We start from the raw sequence: 21,810 nt of genomic DNA on the forward strand, positions 1-21,810 counted from the left end.
TGGGCTTTGAGGAAAGAGGTGTAAAATTTGGTTGAGGGAAAGATTGGATCAGCCATGATCTTATTGAATGGTGGAGGAGGCTTGACTGACTGATTAATCCACACCTGCTCCTGTTTCTGACGTCCTATTATTTATACTTGTTCAAGTAGGCACTAATACTGTTCTAACTATCAGTTTCAAGTTCTCTCTCTCTGAGGTTGAAGCAGCTAGTTTCTGCAGGTCATTCTCTCCCCCAAACTGGCCCCATTTCTAAACAATGTGAAGCACTTCTCTCCAGCTACACACTCAGCTATACACTGCTCCTGTTTATTGCCCGTACTGAGAGAGAAGCAACACATCATTCTGCAATACTTTCCATACATGCATCAACTATTGGCCACTCCTCCACGTATAAAATCCACAACATCTATACTTCTCTTGACTTTTCCTCTCTACCGCAGTATAGCTGAGATACTTGTGGTGTTTAGGTCTAGACACTGGTTATCTCCCCAAGAGAACCCTCTAAACCAATGGCTGGTTGTTGAGTGAGATATTCTCAGAAGTCTACTGAACTACCTGTCTCTCTGCTAGTTACTCAGACCTTCCCTGCCTACACTCAGACGACCATACCTGAGACATGCAATGCAGAAAACCATTACTTAATCAAAGTAAACAAAATAATTAAAAATATATACTCTCACCAGAATAAAGTGGGAAATTATAGGGTGGTGAATATAATTATAGGCAGTATTTGGAAAGTTATTGTAAGGTATTCTAAGAGGCTGGATATATATTTGGATAGAAAGGGACTGAATAGGGATAGTCAGCAGGTCTTTGTGTGTGGTAGGTCATATCTAACCAATCTTATGGAGTTTTTCCAAGAAGTTAGCACGAAATTTGATGAAAGCAAGACAGTGGATGTTGCCTACATGGACTTCAGCAAGACATTTGATAAGATTCTGCATGTTAGGTTGGTCAAGAAGGGTCAGTCGCTTGGCATTCAAAATTAGGTAGTAAATTGGATTAGAAGTTGGTTTATCGGGAGAAGCCAGAGAGTGGTAGTAGATGGTTGCCTGTGACTAGTGGTGTGCTGCAGTGAACAGTGCTGGGTCTATTGTTGTTTATCATCAATATCGATGGCCTGGATGATAATGTGATAAACTGGATCAGCAAGTTTGTGGATGACACCAAGATTGGGGTTGTATTAGACAGTGAAGAAGACTATCAGAGCTTGCAGCTGGATCTGGACCATCTGGAAAAATGAGCTGAAAAATGGCAGATAGAAATTAATGCAGGTAAGTGTGAGGTGTTGCACTTTGGAAGGACCAACCAGGGTAGTTCTGACAGACTGATTGGTAGGGTACTGAGGAGTGTGGTAGAACAAAGGGATCTGGGAATATAGGTCCACAATTCATTGAAGGAGGCATCACTGTAGATGGAGTCATAAAGGAAGCTTATGGCACGTTGGCCTTCATAGATCAAAGTATTGAGTACAAGAGTTGAGATGTTATGTTGAAGTTGTATAAGATGTAGGTGAGGCCTAATTTGGAGTATTGTGTGCGGTTTTGGTCATTTACCTACAGGAAAGATGTAAATAAAATTGAAAGGGTACGGAGAAAATTGACAAGGATTTTTCCAGGACTGGAATGTAAAAGATTGAAGGGAGATTTGATAGAGGAATACAAAATTATGAGGGGTACATATAGGGTAAGTGCATGCAAACTTTTCCCACTGACCTTAGATGAGACCACCACTAGCGGTCATGCGTTAAGGGTGAAAGGTGAAATGTTTAAGAAGATCATGAGGGAGAATTTCTTCTCTCTAGAGAGTGGAGAGTGTGGAATGAGCTACATGTGCAAGTGGTGGATGCAATTTTGATTTCATGTCCAAGAGAAGTTTGGATAGGTACATTTTTGGGACGGGTATGGAGAGCTGTGATCTGGGTCCAGATCGATGTGACTAGGCAGTCTAAAAGGTTTGGCAAGGACTAGATGGGCAGAAGGGCCTGTTTCTGTGCTGCATTTCTATATGACTCACAATTGACCTGCCTTTTAAATAATTTGACCTTGGGTCTGAAAATCTACTTTAAAGCAAACAAAAGCTGGAACAGTGCAAACAGGCAATGATTTACTTTAAATTTAATTCTTAATATTTATGTCCCTATCCTAGTTAGGAAAGTCAAAAACTAGTGGATACACCCCAGCCATGAGCAGCCCATTATCTGACACAGCAATGCTGCTTCTGCAGCCGACTGTAACGCTGACTGGAGTCCACTTTATTGCTTTTGACAGTTATAATTGAAACCAGTCCGACTACTCATCCATGGATACAGCCCTGAAGCTCTAAGGGTTACCTTGACTTTCATCCCCTCTCACTGTCTAATTGCTTCCAGCTATTTTGAGCCCCAGGTTTCATTTCAATCTGATCGGTGAGTTGAGGGGCGCTAACCAAAGATTTACATTCCATGTTGTCAGGTCACTGGAAAGCTTTTGAACTACTTTAGTATGGTTTCTGACATAACATAGGAGATGCAGCAGCCAAGTAGGATGCAGCTAGCTCCCACTAACTAAGTGTAAAAATTACCAGTTTGGCAATGCTGAGCGACAGGAAGATAGGAAATGAGAGAACAACAGGAACAGAAGCATGAGGGAGCCCCTTGAGCTGTTCTGCCATCAAAAAGGTCTTGGCTGATCTGGTATTTCATCATGACCTCGGTTAGGTTTTTACTTGCCTTACACTCCTACAATGAGATTTCCAACAATCAGAAACCCAAAGGCAGCCATTTGTTTTTTGCCAGCCAATGCACACTTTACATCCTCTTCATACGCCTTCTGAAATGGCATTGGAATGAGACCTTGTAGTTAAAATTACTCTGAGGACTAAAGTTTAGGCTGGTGAGTGCATTTTACACTTGCACAACCCACCCTATCTCACCAAACTCTAAGGCTTTGACTCTTTGTGTGCACGCCAAGTGAGTTTGAATAGAGTATTTACGATGATTACATTATTCCATGTCTGAATCTAATGTCTGGAAACAGGCTAAAAACTTGATTAATGACTCCTCTATGTTTGGCTCCTTTTGTGGTGTACTGAAAACGGCAGTTAATGGAACTTTAAAGTTTATAATCTCAAATTACTCTGTAGAAACACTGTTGGTGCTAGTGTTGTTCTTGCAGCAAAAAAAGTGTTCAAGACCTCGAATGGTTTGAATAAAGTAAACAGTGAGAGCTGGACTGGAAATTTATTGTTGAAACTCTGGAAAGGAAATGCACTGTGCACCTGTAAACAGGCTTAACCCATTGCAGAGCAAAATTGAGTCCATCTTCAGCAATCCTAGTGGCACGCTAGAAGTTTGAATCCAATCTTCCGTAGAGGTTTCATTCGCACTAGGAAAATGGCTCTTGCATTAATTTCATTGCAATTTTGCCAGTGGTAGTGCAACACCCACTTTTCTCTTTTTATTTGATCTGTAGGAACAGAATGCATGACAAGCTGTTCACTGTATGTGTGGAAATTATAAACTGATTCCAGTTCCAATTTGAATTGCAATTTCAATTGTCTACAGAACAATAGCTCATGTTTTGTAGACAATTGAAATTACAATTGGAACAGTATTACTAAAATGATACTTGCACAAGTCACTGAGATGGCCTTAATAATACTGTTTTGCCCTAAAACTTGTTATTTGATGGGCAAATCACACCTAGCCTACAGATTTTGCCAAGCAGTTCCGCAACGCTCTCAGCCACACCACGTTCCCTACAGACGCTTACTCCTCGTGCTGTGTTCTTTTCACACCATTAATCAGCTTGCTGTCAGTGGTAGTTTGTCCACACTTAACCTGGCCAAGAGTGGGACAGAGGTGCCCGAGGCACCACAGTCCATCAGATCAGAGGTAGAGAAGAGATCATCACCCAAACGCAGGAGATCATTGCTCATAGTGACTTCATTCAGACAGTCCTCTCTTAGATCTGTGAGGTCAGCAAAGTCAAACACAGGTGCGATGTCATGCCTGGACTCTCTCACGGTCAAGGTGAAGGTCACAGCTCCTTAGACTCAGGATCATTCCCGGACGCTGCTGCTGATCCATGCTGTAGCTGCCTGCTGTGATTGGAAAGTCTCCTCACTCCTATACTGAAAGACTGAAGACTTTGGTGAATTTTTGGACTCTATATTTCTTGCTGCCTGAGTAAAGCAGCCAGTGTTATCAAAGACCCTTCAATCCCGGACAGAGGATACAAAAGCCTGAAGGCACTCACCAACAGGCTCAAGGACAGATTCTGTCCCGCTGTTATAAAGCTTTTGAATGGTTCCCTAGTACAATGAGATGGACTCTTGATCTCACAACTACCTCGCTGAGACCTTACACCTTATTGTCTTCCTGCACTGCAATTTCTCTATAGCTGTTGCATTTTATTCTGCATTCTTTTCGTGTTTTACCTTGTTCTAGCTCAGTGCACTGTGCAATGATTTGATCTGTATGAACTGTATGCAAGACAAGCTTTTCACTGTTCCTCTGTACATTTGACAATAAACAACTCATTCCAATTCCAATTCCAGTTCCACTTTTCTTCAGCCCAGAGTAGAGTGCTGATGGGACACAATGGTCTGTCATCAGTACAAGCTTTCTCTAAGTCAAGATGGTGACTGGCTCAGGGGGAAGGGTTTCACTCCCAGGAAACACTGTGCCTGCTTGTTCACAGTACTGTGTATATCTCTCCTGCTAGTCTACCCAGTTCTTCCTACATGCACACACACCTAAACCCCCATCAGCCCCTCAACCCTGTTTCTTTCCCCTTCTCCACCCACTCCATATGCACCTCATCTACACACACTCCTTCCACAGTGTCCCCTATCCCTACTGCTCCCAGCTCTCCTCACAGCTCAGTTATCAAGTTCTATATTCCATTTTCCTTTCCTGTCTGACTCCATTATCTTCAGCTTCTTGTTGCCTTTCCCTAGCACCTCCCAGACTTTGTTGCTATTTCCTCTTTTCCCTCCTCCATCTGCCTATCACCTCTCCTCACCTGAATCCACCTGTCATTTGCAGACTCTCACTCCTCCTCTTCTCTCAGCTAACTCCAGATGAAGGGTCTTAACCATTTCCCTCCTCAGATGCAGTCTGACCCACTGACTGCCTCTGGCATCTTTTTGTTGCAGAAATCCCTATTACATTTCTTTCTTCTACAGCTTTTTCCACGCTCTGTACAAATCTTGAGGCAGACCTCTCTCCTCTTTGAGATGATCAGGTGCCATTCTCCACACAAGATCATTCTTTGCAAATGCTCATATCCCTTTAAGGGTCTAATCCAAGGTGAGGTCTGTGCATCCGTGTGATGAGTGTTGTGTAACAATGCTGAAGGTAGACCATTAGCCCATGCTGAAGCAAGCTAAGGGCATGATTACACAATCAGGCACAAGAGCATTTGTAGATGCTGATCATACAAGCACTTGCTGGCCTCGGTGACCCGGAGAGCTATGCTGGATGGAGTCAGGGATTTATACTTTGGCTCTTGGTAAGGTCACCCATGCTAAACAAATCAAGAGGTAGAAGGCCAGACTGTCAGTAGTGAAAACTGAGAGGAAGTTACTGGCATGATGAAGGAAGCCCTGAACATCAAAACCAAGATGAAAATTGGTTTCTGGAATATACCAACCATGTACAACACTGGCAAGCTAGCACAAATAACTGCCGATATGCGCTGTTACAGCCTACATATGCTGGCTGTCAGTGATAGCGGATGAACAGGATTTGGCAGACATAAGGCAGCAACTGTTGAAACAGTTTTACCTCTGGAAAGGCAAGATTGTCAACATCCTGATGGTTCTGCTGTCATTTTGAAGGAGGGCATTGAGAAGTACTTGCTGGAGTGGAAACCAATCAACAGTACTCAAGTCAAGTCAAGTCAAATTTATTTATAAATCACATTAAAAACAGCCCACGTTGACCAAAGTGCTGTACAAACCGTAACAGGTAGCTAAAATCACAAGTACAAAAAACACAGATATAAACAACAAGGCACACAGCTTATAGGCACAAAAACAACACATGAGCCTAGGCACAAGCCAGCAGGCTGATGAGAGTCAGACTGAAAGGTAGTCAATTGAACATGACTATGATACAGTGAAGAATAGGACACCTTCTGCAAAAAGGGCCAATCTGAGGTAAAGTTAACACCACACCATGACATGATTATCATCATGGGAGATCTAAATGCCCCAAGTAGGAAATAACTCACACTTCACTAGGGTAATGGGTACACGTGGATGTGCAGTGATGAATAGGAATGGTGAAAGATCGGTAGAATTCTGTGCCATGAACAATCTGGTAATAGGAAATCCACAAACTGACAAGGTACTCACCAATGGATGCCTCAAGAACCAGACTGACCATTTGATGGTCAATAGTGTGTGGAGACGATCATACAGGATGTAAAGGTGAAGAGAGGAGCAGATACAGGAAGAGATTACCAACGTGTTCAGCAGTGATGAAACTCGGGCTGAGAAGCACTGGGTCTAGAACACATGTACAAATATGATTTGATGCTGAGAAGCTCAAGGCCACCAGTGTGTGATCTGCCTTCACCATTCAGCTTAAGAACAGACTCCAGGCCTTGCACAATCTTGATGAGAATGTGTCAGTAGGCAAGATCGATGCAAAGTGGAAATGGATTGTCTCAGTCTTCAAAGAGAGTAAAGAGGCTTGACTAGAGTACAGAGCTGAAAAGAAGAACAAAGAATGGATACAGCAGGAAACATAGAGAACCTTAGAAGAAAGATGGAAAATGAAGAAGAAAGTACTAGATTGCAAAGTCAACATGATCTAAGGTGAAACTTCAACTGGCATTCACTGAAGCTAACAAGGAAGTGAAGAGGCTTGTAAGAAAGGATAAGAGAGTCTTCATGTAAGAACTTGCATTGCAGGCTTAAGAAGCAGCCAACTGAGGTGACCAGGGAAATTAGGTTAGATTGGATTAGATTCAACTTTATTGTCATTGTGCCAAGAACAGATACAAAGCCAATGAAATGGAGTTAGGATCTGACCAGAATTACAAAGAATAGTGTTATTTACAAAATAACTGAGAATAAAAAGTAAGTGCTACAGCACGCAAATATAAAAGTACTGAGACAGAACGATATAGGTGCAATACAGTTCAGCGCTGTAGGTATAAGATTGATACGTGGAAAGTTTCAGGCCAGCTCCAGCGGTCCCATGAGAGATAAGAACAGTCTACTTGGAACAACTGAGAAAGAGCAAGAAGTGTAATGGACAGTGTATTTTGGAGAATACTGATGAACCACCAACAGATGAAGAATCGGTCACACAAGGGGACTTTGACATCAACTCAGATCTACCCACAAAAGAAGAGATTGTCGCTGCAATTAAGTCATTAAAGAACAGCAAAGCTCCGGGACGTGGCTATTTGAATGCTGAACTGTTCAAAGCTGAACCAGAAGTTGGAGCAGCCAAACAGCAACGACCGTTTACTATAATCTGGGAATGGGGACAAGTACCTAAAACTGGCCAAAGGGAATTATTGTTAGAATCCCCAAGAAAGGACCACTAACTGATTGCAACAACTGGCGTGGCACTGCATTTTTGTCAGTGCCCAACAAGATTCTCACCCTACGCGACTCCCTTGTCCATTCGTCCCCCCCATTCCTCCCCACTGATCTCCCTCCTGGCACTTATCCGTGTAAGTGGAACAAGTGCTACACATGCCCTTACACTTCCTCCTTTACCACCATTCAGGGCCCCAAACAGTCCTTCCAGGTGAGGTAACACTTCACCTGTGAGTCGGCTGGGGTGATATACTGCGCCCGGTGCTCCCGATATGGCCTTTTATATATTGGTGAGACCCGACGCAGACTGGGAGACCGCTTTGCTGAACGTCTACGCTCTGTCCGCCAGGGAAAGCAGGATCTCCCAGTGGCCACACATTTTAATTCCACATCCCATTCCCATTCTGACATGTCTATCCACGGCCTCCTCTACTGTAAAGATGAAGCCACACTCAGGTTGGAGGAACAACACCCTATATTGTGTCTGGGTAGCCTCCAACCTGATGGCATGAACATCGACTTCTCTAACTTCCGCTAATGCCCCACCTCCCCCTCGTACCCCATCTGTTACTTTTTTTATACACACATTCTTTCTCTCACTCTCCTTTTCCTCCCTCTGTCCCTCTGAATATACCCCTTTCCCATCCTCTGGACTCCCCCCTTGTCTTTCTTCCTGGGCCTCCTGTCCCATGATCCTCTCGTATCCCCTTTTGCCTATCACCTGTCCAGCTCTTGGCTCCATCCCTCCCCCTCCTGTCTTCTCCTATCATTTTGCATCTCCCCCTCCCCCTCCAACTTTCAAATCCCTTACTCACTCTTCCTTCAGTTAGTCCTGACGAAGGGTCTCGGCCTGAAACGTCGACTGCGCCTCTTCCTATAGATGCTGCCTGGCCTGCTGCGTTCACCAGTAACTTTTATATGTGTTGCTTGAATTTCCAGCATCTGCAGAATTCCTGTTGTTTATGATTCTCACCAAGGTCATTGTCCAACAGATTATAGCTGCTGTCAATGTGTGCTTGTGGAAGGAGCAAGCAGGGATCAGGAAGAACAGAAGCTATGTTGACTAGATCTTCACGCTGCGTATCATCATGTGCATAGTGTGGCAGAGACAGATGTATGTAAATTTTGTGGACCTTGAAAAGACTTTTGATAGCATCCATAGGGTGGGCCTATAGCGAATCATCAGATTATATGAGATCACATCCAATATTGACCAGCTCATCCATTTTCTATCCTACCTTCACTTGCACAGCTGGGGATAGCAATTTGAGCTTTGAAGTCAAGACAGGTGTCAGACCAAGCTGAGTGATGTTGACAATATTGTTTAAGCTGGTGATTGACTGGGTTATGAGACAAATAACAAAAGGTAAGTAGAGAGGCATTAGGTTGACACTGTTCTCTACTTTAGAAGACTTTGGCTTTGCAGATAACCTCACATTACTACCACATACATGCCAGCACATGCAAGAGAAAACTCAGCATCTACAGTGGCATGCAAAAGTTTGGGTACCCCTGGTCAAAATTTCTGTTACTGTGAATAGTTAAGTGAGTAGAAGATGAACTGATCTCCAAAAGTCATAAAGTTAAAGATGAAACATTCTCTTCAACATTTTGAGCAAGATTAGTGTATTATTTTTTGTTTTGTACAATTTTAGAGTGAAAAAAAATGAAAGGAGCACCATGCAAAAGTTTGGGCAAGCCAAGAGATTTGAGCTCTCAGATAACTTTTGCCAAGGTCTCAGACCTTAATTAGCTTGTTAGGACTATGGCTTGTTCACAGTCATCATTAGGAAAGGCCAGGTGATGCAAATTTCAAAGCTTTATAAATACCCTGACTCCTCAAACCTTGTCCCAACAATCAGAAGTCATGGGCTCCTCTAAGCAGCTGCCTAGCACTCTGAAAATTTAAATAAATGATGCCCACAAAGCAGGAGAAGGCTATAAGAACATAGTAAAGCGTTTTCAAGTAGCCGTTTCCTCAGTTCATAATGTAACTAAGAAATGGCAGTTAACAGGAACGGTGGAGGTCAAGTTGAGGTCTGGAGGACCAAGAAAGTTTTCCAAGAGAACTGCTCATAGGATTGCTAGAAAGGCAAATCAAAACCTCTGTTTGACTGCAAAAGACCTTCAGGAAGATCAGAAAGCTTAGAAAAATAGAGGGCTACAGGTAAGCCTAGTAATTTCTAAGTTAGGGACATGTTTGGCACAACTTTGTGGGCCAAAGGGCCTGTATTGTGCTGTAGGTTTTCTATGTTTTAAGATTTAGCAGACTCTGGAGTGGTGGTGCACTGTTCTACTGTGCAGCGACACCAGCACAAATATGACCTTTATGGAAGAGTCATGAGAAGAAAACCTTTCCTGCGTCCTCACCACAAAATTCAGCATCAAAAGTTTGCAAAGGAACATCTAAACAAGCCTGATGCATTTTGGAAACAAGTCCTGTGGACTGATGAAGTTAAAGTAGAACTTTTTGGCTGCAATGAGCAAAGGTATGTTTAGAGAAAAAAGGGTGCAGAATTTCATGAAAAGTACACCTCTCCAACTGTTAAGCACGGGGGTGGATCGATCCTGATTTAGGCTTGTGTTGCAGCCAGTGGCACGGGGAACATTTCACTGGTAGAGGGAAGAATGAATTCAATTTAATACCAGCAAATTCTGGAAGCAAATATCACACCGTCTGTAAAAAAGCTGAAGATGAAAGGAGGGTGGCTTCTACAACAGGATAATGATCCTAAACACACCTTAAAATCCACAATGGATTACTTTAAGAGGCGCAAGCTGAAGGTTTTGCCATGGCCCTCACAGTCCCCCGACCTAAACAGCATTGTGAATCTGTGGATAGACCTCAAAAGAGCAGTGCGTGCAAGATGGCCCAAGAATCTCATAGAACTAGAAGCCTTTTGCAAGGAGGAATGGGCAAAAATCCCCCAGACAAGAATTGAAAGACTCTTAGCTGGCTACAGAAAGCGTTTACAAGCTTTGATACTTACCAAAGGGGATGTTACTAAGTACTGACCATGCAGGGTGCCCAAACTTTTGCTTCAGGCCCTTTTTCTTTTTTGTTATTTTGAAACTGTAAAAGATGGAAATAAAAAAGTAATCTTACTTAAAATACTAAAGAAATGTGTTATCTTTATCTTTATGCCTTTCGGAAATCAAGTCATCTTTTACTCGCTTAGCTATTCACAGTAACAGCCATTTTGACCAGGGTGCCCAAACTTTTGCATGCCACTGTACCTTGCACTTTTGCATGCCACTTAATGTACCTTTGGTGGACAGGTTGGACTCATAATCAGCCAGAAAGTGACTGAGACCACAACCATCAATGTAGGGTCTCCTCCTTCCCTCAAGGCACATGACACTGGCAGATTCACCTACCTGGGCAGCATCATTCAGTAGGATGGTGGGCCAAAGACAACATCCAATGTAGACTCAACAAAGCTAGAAACACATTCAGATCAATGAGCAACATATGGGGATCAACCAGAGTACTGGCTGATGAGAGAGAGTGACCTTGCCAGACTGTCATCATTTCACAGCATGAGCCTCTGGAAGATCCTCCGTATCTTCTGGATAAGAAAGCTCTCCAACCACACCCTACTCCTTCAATGCCATCGAGAGGCCATGGCCACAATCATCATTAGGAAGTGTTGGAGTTGAACATGATAAGAAGAGAGGCTAACTCCATCATCACTTCAGTACTTCACTTCCTGGAGGAAATGTGGGAGACCAAAGGCAACTTGACACCCTACCGTAGAGGCAGAAATGAGGACCCTGAACCACATTTGGGGCACAATAGAAAAGATGGTCAAAGACCAAGGAGAAGGAGGACCTTCATGTTGCCCTAAATGCCAGTAGTGTATCGGGCAATAGGTAAGGCAGAAGCTTGCCTTCATCATTGGGCATTGAGTATAAAATCAGGAAGTAATGTTGCATTGTATTAGAATATACTGAGGCCATATTTGGAATTTTGTGTGCAGTTTATTTTGTTGTATGAGAGAATGGGCTGCCACTGGAACCCCAGTTTCCCCTTCCCCCACCATCACTCTGCAATCACGTGTCTCTCAGGCCCTACTGCCAGCTCTTGGGCACATGGAGCCTCCATCTTCCTTCCACTCCACCCCAACCCCCTCTCTTCTCAGACACCACCAACCTCTTTCCCCTCTCTGATCCCACTCTCATCCATGCCGGGTCTTTATAATTCACTCCGACCTTCCCATCTCTGAGGCAGAATGTTCTGTCCTCAGTAAGGGCCTCATCTTTGTCCCTCTGGGCCCGCACCTCAGTGAGTTCTGCACCTGCCGTGATGCTGATCTCTTCTTCCATCACCTCCATCTCAGTGCCTACTTCTTTGGCAAGGTCTCTCCAGCTCAAACCAATGACCCCCTCTTCTGTCTACAATCCTCCTCCTCTTCGTAGACACCCCAGTCTGGTCTTTTGCCTGTTCTGGAACTTTTTATTGCTAACTGCTGACAAGACATCAACTGTTTGCACCTTAACATGCCTCTCTCTAATTCTAGCCTGACTCCCACTGCTCTCCACTCTCTCTGAACTGATCCTAATCTCACCATCAAACCCACAGATTAGTGGGGTGCTGTAGTAGTCTGACAGACTGACCTCTACCTTGCTGAGGACAGACCCCTCCTCTTATTTACCCCTCGAACAGGATCCCACTAAGGAGCACCAGGCCATTATCTCCCGCACCATCACCGACCTTATCTACTCTGGGAATCTCTCATCTATTGCCACCAACCTTATAGTTCCCTTACCCCGTACCTCCTGTTTCTACCTCCTACCCAAGATCCACAAACCTGACTGTCCAGATGGACCAATTGTTTTTGCCTGCTCCTGCCCCACTGAACTTGTGTTTGCATACATCAACTCTGTTTGATCCCCCTGGTTCAACTCTTTCCTACTTATGTCTGTGACATTTCACATGCTCTCGATCTTTTCAATGACTAAGTTCCCTGGCCTCGATTATCTCATTTTCACTGTGGATATCTAGTCTCTATACACTTCCACTCCCCATCAGGAAGGCCTTAAAGCTCTCTGCTTCTTTCAGGGCAACAGACCTAACCTGTTCCCCTCCACCACCACTCTCCTCCGTCTGGCGGAACAGGTCCTGACTCGCAATAATTTCTCCTTCGGCTCCTCTCACTTGCTTCAAACCAAAGGTGTCGCCATGGGCACTCACGTGGGTCCCGGCTATCCCTGCCTGTTTGTCAGCTATGTGGAAAAGTCTATGTTCCAAGCCTACATTGGCATGGCTCCCCAACTCTTCCTACACTACATTGACAACTGCATCGGTGCCACTTCCTGCACCCATTCTGAGCTCGACAATGTCATCAACTTTGCCTCCAACTCCCACCCTGCTTTCAAATTTACTTGGTCCATTTCTAATACCTCTCTCCCTTTCTCAATTGCTCTGTCTCCATCTCTGGAGACATCTCCATCTCTGTCTCTCTGGAGACAGTGGACCTACTGATGTCTTTTATAAACCTATTGACTCTTACAGCTATCTGGACTACACCTCTTCCCACCATATCACTTGTAAAAATGGCAATCCCCTTCTTTCAGTTCCTCTGTATCCGCTGCATCTGCTCTCAGAATGAGGCTTTTCAAGCCAGAACAATGAGATATGCTCCTTCAAAGAAAAGGGCTTCCCTTCTTCCACCTTTAACGCTGCTCTCATCCAAATCTCTTCTGTTTTGTGCACATCTGTCCTCACCCCATCCTCCTGCTAACACACCTGGGATAGAGTTCCTCATGTCCTCACCTACCACCCTACTAGTTTCCGCATCCAGCACGTAATGCTCCATGACTTCCACCATTTCTAATGACACTCCACCACCAAGCACGTCTTTCACTTCCCCCCCAACCCCCCTTTCGGCTTTCCACAGGGATCACTCCCTATGCGACTCCCTTCTCCACTCATTCCTCCCTACTAATCTCCCTCCTGGTATTTACCCTTGCAAGTGGTACAATTACCATACCTACCCCTACACCTCCTCGCTCACTACCATTCAGGGCCCCAAACGGTCCTTTCAGGTGAGGTGACGCTTAACCTGTGAGTTTGTTGGGGCCATTTACTGAATCCGGTGCTACCCATATGGCCTCATGTATATCAGTGAGACCCAACATAGATTGGGGGATTGCTTCATCGAGCACCTTTTCTCCATTCACCATAAAAAGTGGGATCTCCCTGTAGCCAGCCACTTTAAGCCTACTTCCCATTCCCATTCTGACATGTCAATCCATAGCCTCCTCTACTTCCACTATGAGGCCACATTCAAGTTGGAGAAGCAACACCTTATATTCCGTCTGGGTAGCCTTCAACAATGGCCTGAACATCAACTTCTTGAACCTCCAGTAATTGCCCCCCCTTCACCAGTCCCCATTCCTGTTTCCCTCTCTCGTCTTATTTCCTTACATGCCAATCACCTCCCTCTGCTGCCTCCCCCTTCCCTTTCTTCAATGGCCTTCTGTCCTCTCTATCAGGTTCCCCCTTTTCCAGTCCTTTATCTCTTTCTCCAATTGACTTCCCAGTTCTTTACTTTACCTCCTGCCCCTCTTCCGGTTTTACCTATCACCTGCCACCTTGTACTTCTTCCTCACCACCCCCTCACCTTCTTACTCTGACTTCTCATCTTTTTTCTCCAGTCCTGATAAAGGGTTTCGGTCCAAAATGTGGACTGTTTACTCTGTTCCATAGATTTTGCTTGGCCTACTGAATTCCTCCAACATTTTGTGTGTGTTGCTTTGGATTTCCAGCATCTGCAGATTTTCTCATGATAAAGAAATTACTCCCCCATTTCTGTTCTAAATGGACCATTCTTCCATTCTGGGGCTGTGCCCTCTGGTTGTAGACTCACCCACTATAGGAAACATTCTTTCCACATCCTCTCTATCTAGACCTTTCAATATTCAATAGGTTTAAATGAGATCTTCCCTCATTCTTCCAGCAAGGACAAGCCTGGGGCCATCAAATGCTTCTCATACCTTAGCCTTTTAATTCCGTGGGTCATTCTTATGAATTCTCTCTGGACTGTCTCCAATGCCAGCATGTACTTTCTGAGATACAGGGCACAGAACTGTTCACAGTACTCAAAGTGCAGACTGACCAATGCCTTATAAAGCCTCAGCATTATATTCTTGCTTTTATATTCTAGTCCTCTCAAAATGAAAACTAACATTCCATTTCTCTTCCTTACAATTGACCCAACTTGCAAATTAACATTTAGGGAATTCTGCATGAGGACTCCCGATTCCCTTTGCACCTCCGATGTCTGAATTTGCTCCCTGTTTAGAAAGTAGTCTATGCTTTTATTCTTTCTGCCAAAGAGCATGACCATATTCTTAACTAAGTTATATTCCATCTGCCACTTCTTTGCCTATTCTCCTGTTCTGTTTGAATCCTTTTGCAGAGGGATGTGGACCATGTACAGGCCTATCGGATTAATTGAGGTTGGCATCTTGGTATGAACATAGAATTCTCCAACTTCCAGTAATTCCCTCCCTCTCCTTTCCCCTATCCCTATGTCACTCTGCCCCCTCCCCCAGCTGCCTACAACCTCCCTCTTGGTTCTGCCTCCTACTACTACCCATTGTGTTTTCTCCTATTCTTTCTTCACCTTTCCTGCCTATCCCCTCCCTGCTTCCCCTCCCCCACCCCTTTATCTTTCCCCTTACTGGTTTTTCACCCTGAACCTACCAGCCTTCTCCTTCCCACCCTCCCTCCACCTTCTTTATAGGGCCTCTGCCCCTTCCCTCTACAGTCCTGACGAAGGGTTCTGGCCCGAAACGTCGACCGATCTTTTCCACGGATGCTGCCCGACCTGCTGAGTTCCTCCAGCGTGTTGTGAGTGTAGCATTAACATTGACGTGGTAGGGCGAAGGGCCCACTCCTGGACTATACAGTTCTATGTCCTAAGACTAAATGGACAGGTCTTTCAAAAGGTTGGCACGGGAGGCTGAATAGATTTACAATACTGTCTTCTGCACCATTCTACTTGAAGATACAGAATCTGGTGGAGGAAAGCTCAAGAACTTTGAATAGACTCTTTAGGTAATGGTTTTGACCTGAACGTGCTCCCTCTATGAGTGAAATTTAAATTGATTTGGCCCAATAAAAAAAAATCCCTATTTGCCAATTTTTATAGCTTTTGGTTTTGGTTCATTTAATTCATTTTTATTAATGTTAACAGTTTGCTATTTTATCCCATAAACATATCTGAGTTTTAGCAACAACATGATGACATCGAAATTGGACAAAGTGTAAAGGGTTAAGCTTAAAATTACATTCAGCTGTGCAAGTGCTATATGGCATGTCAAATAGGCAAGTTTTAATTATCTTCCTACAAGGCTCTTTGCAGTGTAATGAGCTGGAAGCTTTTATCTCATTTGCCTTAATTTAGATAGGTTGAAAAGTGGCTAATTGTTATCTTCAGTGCTTTCCAGAGTTTAAATATATAGTCACAATTTATTTCATCAGTTTTATCAGAAATCACAAGTCAAAGGAACAGGAGGAAATGAAGTCACTGGGCTGCCTTCTGCTAACTTATTGCAGACTCTAGTTAGTTGGTTAGATTCCAAGTTGAGATGGACAATCTAACTACTACCCACAACTCTGATCAGTTCCACATGTGCACATGGTCCTTTTCCCTATTAAAGTGGCAACTACTTCTCTGCAGCAGTGGCTCTTTCAATAAGATACGGTTCAGAATCAGGTTTCTTATCTCTGGCATATGGGACCTTTTACATCCACTTCAGCTCTATTATTTGTCATTATATTTTATCCATCGGGCAGTGGGGCTGTGATCTGCTTTATCACCAATGTCAATTTGCCAGAGGTTTGTATTCTGAACTTGAGCTCCCTCTATCTGGTTGTAATTCAGTGCAACAGTGAATGATAATGGGATTTTCAAATTCTCCCTCCTCGTATAAAGCAGTCACATTTTGAGGATGTCTTGCATGGATACAGACCCTATACTGCAACTCAGACTGTTTAAAAACTTGCTGTTGTAATAAAGCTTTTCACATGTCAAGCCATTTTGTGGTGATTCACAAACTAGAAAGCAACCTGGAGAGGTATTGTCATTGTCACAGTGCACAAACAGCCATGGTAGATATCCCGGTAGTCCATTTCCGGTGGTGCACAGCTAGGCCTCCAGAGAGTTCCCTGCTCTTCACTCCATTCTTCTTTCTAAAAAAAAGGGTAATTGTTTGATCAACAACATACATCAAAGTTGCTGGTGAACGCAGCAGGCCAGGCAGCATCTATAGGAAGAGGTGCAGTCGACGTTTCAGGCCGAGACCCTTCGTCAGGACGACCTCTTCCTATAGATGCTGCCTGGCCTGCTGCGTTCACCAGCAACTTTGATGTATGTTGCTTGAATTTCCAGCATCTGCAGAATTCCTGTTGTAATTGTTTGATGCTGGGTTGTATAATCTAAGTGAGGATAACTCATGGGTAAACAGTTATTTCTGTTTTTACCAGCCAAGCAGAACATCTTGTCAATTTAATGAAAAGTTTGACCACCCAAGAAAAGTTTGATAATTGGAGAGACATGCAAATATACATGTAAAACACACATATACCTGTGTAGAAACAGGTACATACATGGTAACCAACATCAAATATTTGCATAGTTTTGCTAACTTTGAAAGAAGCGTTATTTCACAGAATCTTGATCAGAAGCAAAATGGATGCCAGGCAAGCAAGGCAAATCCTGGGAAGGATAATGGAAGAGGTGGGTTTTAAGAAGGTCTTGGAGGAGGAGACAGAGATAGGCATGGGGAGGTGAAGTGGTTTAACAAGATGATTATAAATGTTGCTTAATTAACTGGAGATATGGTCATCAATAACACTTAGACTAGAGGTTGGAGTCATAAAGCAGAAGAAAGTTTGTGAAGCTGCAAAGGTGAGATGGAATTTGGAGGAAGAGATTTTTACATCTGAAGTGAGAAGAGTAGGAGACAATGTAGGTCACCAGAGAAGATTGAAACAGCAACTTATGTTCCTGTATTATATGTGATTTTAGTACTTCAGAAACGTTTGGCATCCTGTTCCTGAAGTGATATAAAGAAAGTTGGCTAAAAAGGAAAGCTCTATGTTCAATCATAAGGCGAGCAATATAATGGATAAAGCAAAGAATTTCAGAACTTGAGGTTTAACACTGATAGAGACAGTCATGGTGGTTGACTGGTTAGTAATGGGGATTCACAGGAGTCCAAGAAATGGGGAGCCTCAGTGTCCCTGAAGAGCTGTAGACATGGTGTACAGTAAAGGAATGCTGAGACCATAAGTGATTTGAAAACACTAGGAGGAGTTTCTTAATTGGGAGCCCACAAAGGTCAGTCTACAAGCACAGAAACCGTGTTTTGGATACCTCAGATTTAAAAAGGATAGAAAGAGAATGTTTCACTGAAGAATGTTGGAAGACTGAGGCTGAGAAGTAACAAAGAGACAGAATAAGATTCCACTGGCTGACTAAAGCCAGGGTAGTAGCTAGCATTGTCAACAGAGGTAGAAATAGACTGTTGATGATTGCAGCGAGATATGACTCAAAATTCCTCTCCGGGTGAGAATAGAAGATACTGTTTGAAGAACTCAGCAGGCCAAACATCATCTGTGGAGGCAAAAGAATGGTTGACATTTTGGTTCAAGATCCTGCTTTTCACCTCAGCTGCTGATTGTGCTTCACATTCCAGCATCTGCAGACTTTTGTGTCTGCAGTTTCTAGCTCAAACTTAGAGATGCTAGGGAGGGGGATGGTTAGAGATCAGCTTTCTTGATGGACCAGATGCAATTCCTTTGGTCTTCCAATATTTAATTGAAGGAACTATAAAGACATGTAGTATGGTTTGGAGATGGTGAGAGGAGGTGATGAGAGAGAACTGGGTCCCTTCAGAACATGTGGAAAGTGACACCTTTGAACAATGTCACTTTGCGAAGTAGGGGAGGGCTAAAGAAGGATCTCCAGGGGACACCAGTAACCGAGGGAGGTGACTCCACATGAGAGATAAGAGTAGAATCTGGTGAGAGAGTGACCAAGGAAAGGTATTGGAGGACCTACCAAAGGCAAGAGCAGAGATTGAGGTCCGTCAGGGAGGAAGAGAAAGACTGGAGAACATTTGGCACAATCATACTGTACGAGATGTTGTTATTGGTTTTGGTAAGCACTCTTTGGTAATAATGCCATGGTCAGATATTTATATTGGGTGCATTTAACTCAGATAATCGGGGAAAAATGGGCTTTAGAGTCTACAATACAAATGGAGCTGACTAGACATGGGCATCAGGATTGCAACCCCAAAGAACTTCAGTAGATCATATGGATTTATATAGCAGTATGGTCGTTTCATCACCATCATTACTGAAGTCTTTTTATGATCCCAAATTTAATTAGCTAAATTTAAATCCCCCTGATTCTCTCTCTTGGTCATGAACTGTATGGTTCAGTTTTAAGGACTACAGAGGGAGTGAGAATCCGTGGCAGGGGCTTGTGGTGGTAACCAAGTGGAATGGCTTCAGATTCACCAATTTTTAACCAAAGGAACTGTGGTTCACAGACTGGAGTGGATGTTAAATAAAATGTCCCTTAGCGCGGAGGCAGTGGCAGCAACAGAATGGTTAAAGCAGATTATCTCTGTATGGGGTAAGAGAGCCCAAATGCATTACTGAGCCAAAGAGGACACATTGATGATCAAGGCAGTGGCAAGGTTGCTGCCCACAGGCAGCTGGAGATGGAGGGTGAAGGCAGGATGGAGAACTCAGAACCAGAGATCATGGTGGAGATGGGAAAGAAGATCAGACTGCTTCAGGGGTCTTTTAATCATAGAATCAGTCAATGCAGGAGGCCAGTGGGACCTCATTCCTGCATTATATGTACACTATGATTTTCATACACTGCACAAAATGTAAATGATCATGGTACATTTGCCCCAGACTTCAATTCCTCTTCAGTACCAGTCCACCACAACTCTAAAGTCCACACTTTCAAAAAGGTACCAATGACAGTACAATAACTCCAATAGTTGCACCATCTACTGTACATAGCCTTGTACCTCTCTAACTCGGCTCGATTCCATCAGGCAGGCAGGATTGTGGGGAACTCTCCTCAAATTCAATTGTCCAAAGGGGTTGACTCAAATTTGTCTCTATGCCATGGCGTACATGCTACGATCTTAATCAAAGGCTCAACAGGTCCAATCTCAACTGTGTCTTTGCCACAAAACCTTTCTCAGCCTTTCTCACCTCAAGGCTGAACTTCACCTCCAACAAGCTCTCCAGTGAAGTGGAGCTCACCTACATGACAAATGGAAAATGCTCAACCCATGTCACCTCTGCTCCAGAGCAAGGTCACTCCAACTTTAGACAGTGAGCTGCAACGCCCTGACAACTCCTGCAGAGACTGCACTCAAAGCAGCTGTTGATTCATTGACTGAAATGTAGGAGGGAATGGGCCTCAAAGTCAAAGTGAAGGTTGCTGTCATGTGCACAAGTACACATAGCCGTTAGTGTGGTGCTCTTACAGCTCAGGCTGTTGGGGTTTGGTTCAAAGGTACAATTTAATGTCAGAGAAATGTATACAATATACACCCTGAAATACTTTTTCTTCGCAACCATCCACGAAAACAGGGGAATGCTCCCAAAGAGTGAACGACAGTTAAATGTTAGAACCCTCAAGTCCCCCAGCTCCCATCCCTCCCACGTGTAAGCGGCAGCGAGCAATGATCCCCATTCCCCCACCAGCAAAAAGAAGCATCTGCACCCACCACCGAGCACTCAAGCGTGACCATAGCAACAGCAAAGACACGGACTTGCAGTTACCCTAAAGACTTCGCGTTTCACCCGGCACTCGATATACCACAGGCTCTCTCTCTCCCCAATAAGGGAGGAAGGGGAGGTGTATCCAGTTTGGAGTTCAATTCTGCCGTCATCTGTAAGGAGTCTGTTTGTCCTCCCTGTGCAATGTGTGGGTTTCTCCTGATGCTCCGGTCTCCTTCCACAGTCCAAGCTTATACGGGTTAGTAGGTTCATGGGTCATTGTAAATTGAACTGTGATTAGTGTAGGGTTAAGTCAGGGATTGCTGGGCAGTGTGGCTTGAACGGCTGGAAGGCCCTACTTCACACTGTATCTTAATAAATAAAAAAATAAAAATATACGTATGCACAGGGGCAATGAGAAGTTTACTTGCAGTGGCATCCCATGGCATTAGAACACCACATCCACAAGAATTAACATAAATAAAGCACAAACTCCACCAAGTTACTTAAGAAAGTACACAATTAGGAAAACAGCGTAAAGTGGACATAGTGCTGCTGTCACCAACAGGGGAAAATCTGCAGATGCTGGCAATCAAGGCAATACACACAAAATGCTGGAAGAACTCTGCAGGCTAGACAGAATCTATGGAAGAGAGTAAATAGTTGATGTTTTGGGCTGAGACCCTTCATCAGGTGTCCTTGAACCTGGTGTTGTGGGACTTGAGGCTTCTGTGCCTATTGGCCAAAGGCACTCAGGACACTGAGCTGATGCCCAGGAGTGCACGGACACCCTGTGAAGATAGGAGAAGGAGTGTACCATCTCCAAATTGCCCGTCTGATCGTGCATTTGCTTCCCCCACTGAACTCATCAGTTACATCAGAACCCACAAGACTGGTCTAGGAGCAGTGTGGCACAGGGGTTAGTGCAGATCCAGCCATCTGGGCTCCATTCTGTCCCCGGATATCGTCCGGTTGCACAATTTTCCTCAGACTGTTCAAGTTCATTGTCAAGGGCATACTGTACATACCATAGGAATCAATGCCAAAAAAAAAGATTTTTCTAAGTTCAAAGTGCATTTATTATCTAAGTATGTATACTTTTACAGCCTTGAGGTTCATCTCCTTACAGGTTGCCACAAAACAAAGAAACCCAATAGAACACATTAAAAAATAAGAAGACCGTTGAACACCCAATTTGTAGAGAGGAAAAAAAAGTGCAAAGAGCAAAAGTAAGTAAATAGCAGTGGGAACTGAAGATCACAAAAGTGAGTCCACAGCCAGGCATCACCGCAGTGTTTTGCAGGTGCAGCCCAGTACATTATGACCCTGACAAATATAAGTTAATATAAACTTAGATTATTCATAACTTACACAAAAATAAACAACGTAAACATAACACTAGTGGAAGTTAAGAGAAAAGAAAGCAGTATTTTGTGTATGAGATTTTTCAGGTCAGTCCAAGTGGGGATGAAACAGTTGTTTATTCTTGTGGGTCTTCA

At 43.8% G+C, this 21,810-nt stretch overlaps 1 long non-coding RNA gene across 1 annotated transcript in view; it reads right to left on the reverse strand.

The window, feature by feature from the left end:
* LOC134355641 (uncharacterized) overlaps nt 1-10,598 on the reverse strand; it is a 55,682-nt gene extending 45,084 nt beyond the window's left edge. Inside the window, exon 1 of the long non-coding RNA XR_010020139.1 lies at nt 10,533-10,598. This is a non-coding gene — a long non-coding RNA (uncharacterized LOC134355641). The remainder of the gene's footprint in view (nt 1-10,532) is intronic.
* Nucleotides 10,599-21,810: the final 11,212 nt, after the last annotated feature.

The sequence above is a fragment of the Mobula hypostoma genome, chromosome 13, assembly GCF_963921235.1.
Source record: "Mobula hypostoma chromosome 13, sMobHyp1.1, whole genome shotgun sequence".
NCBI classification, from domain to species: domain Eukaryota; kingdom Metazoa; phylum Chordata; class Chondrichthyes; order Myliobatiformes; family Myliobatidae; genus Mobula; species Mobula hypostoma.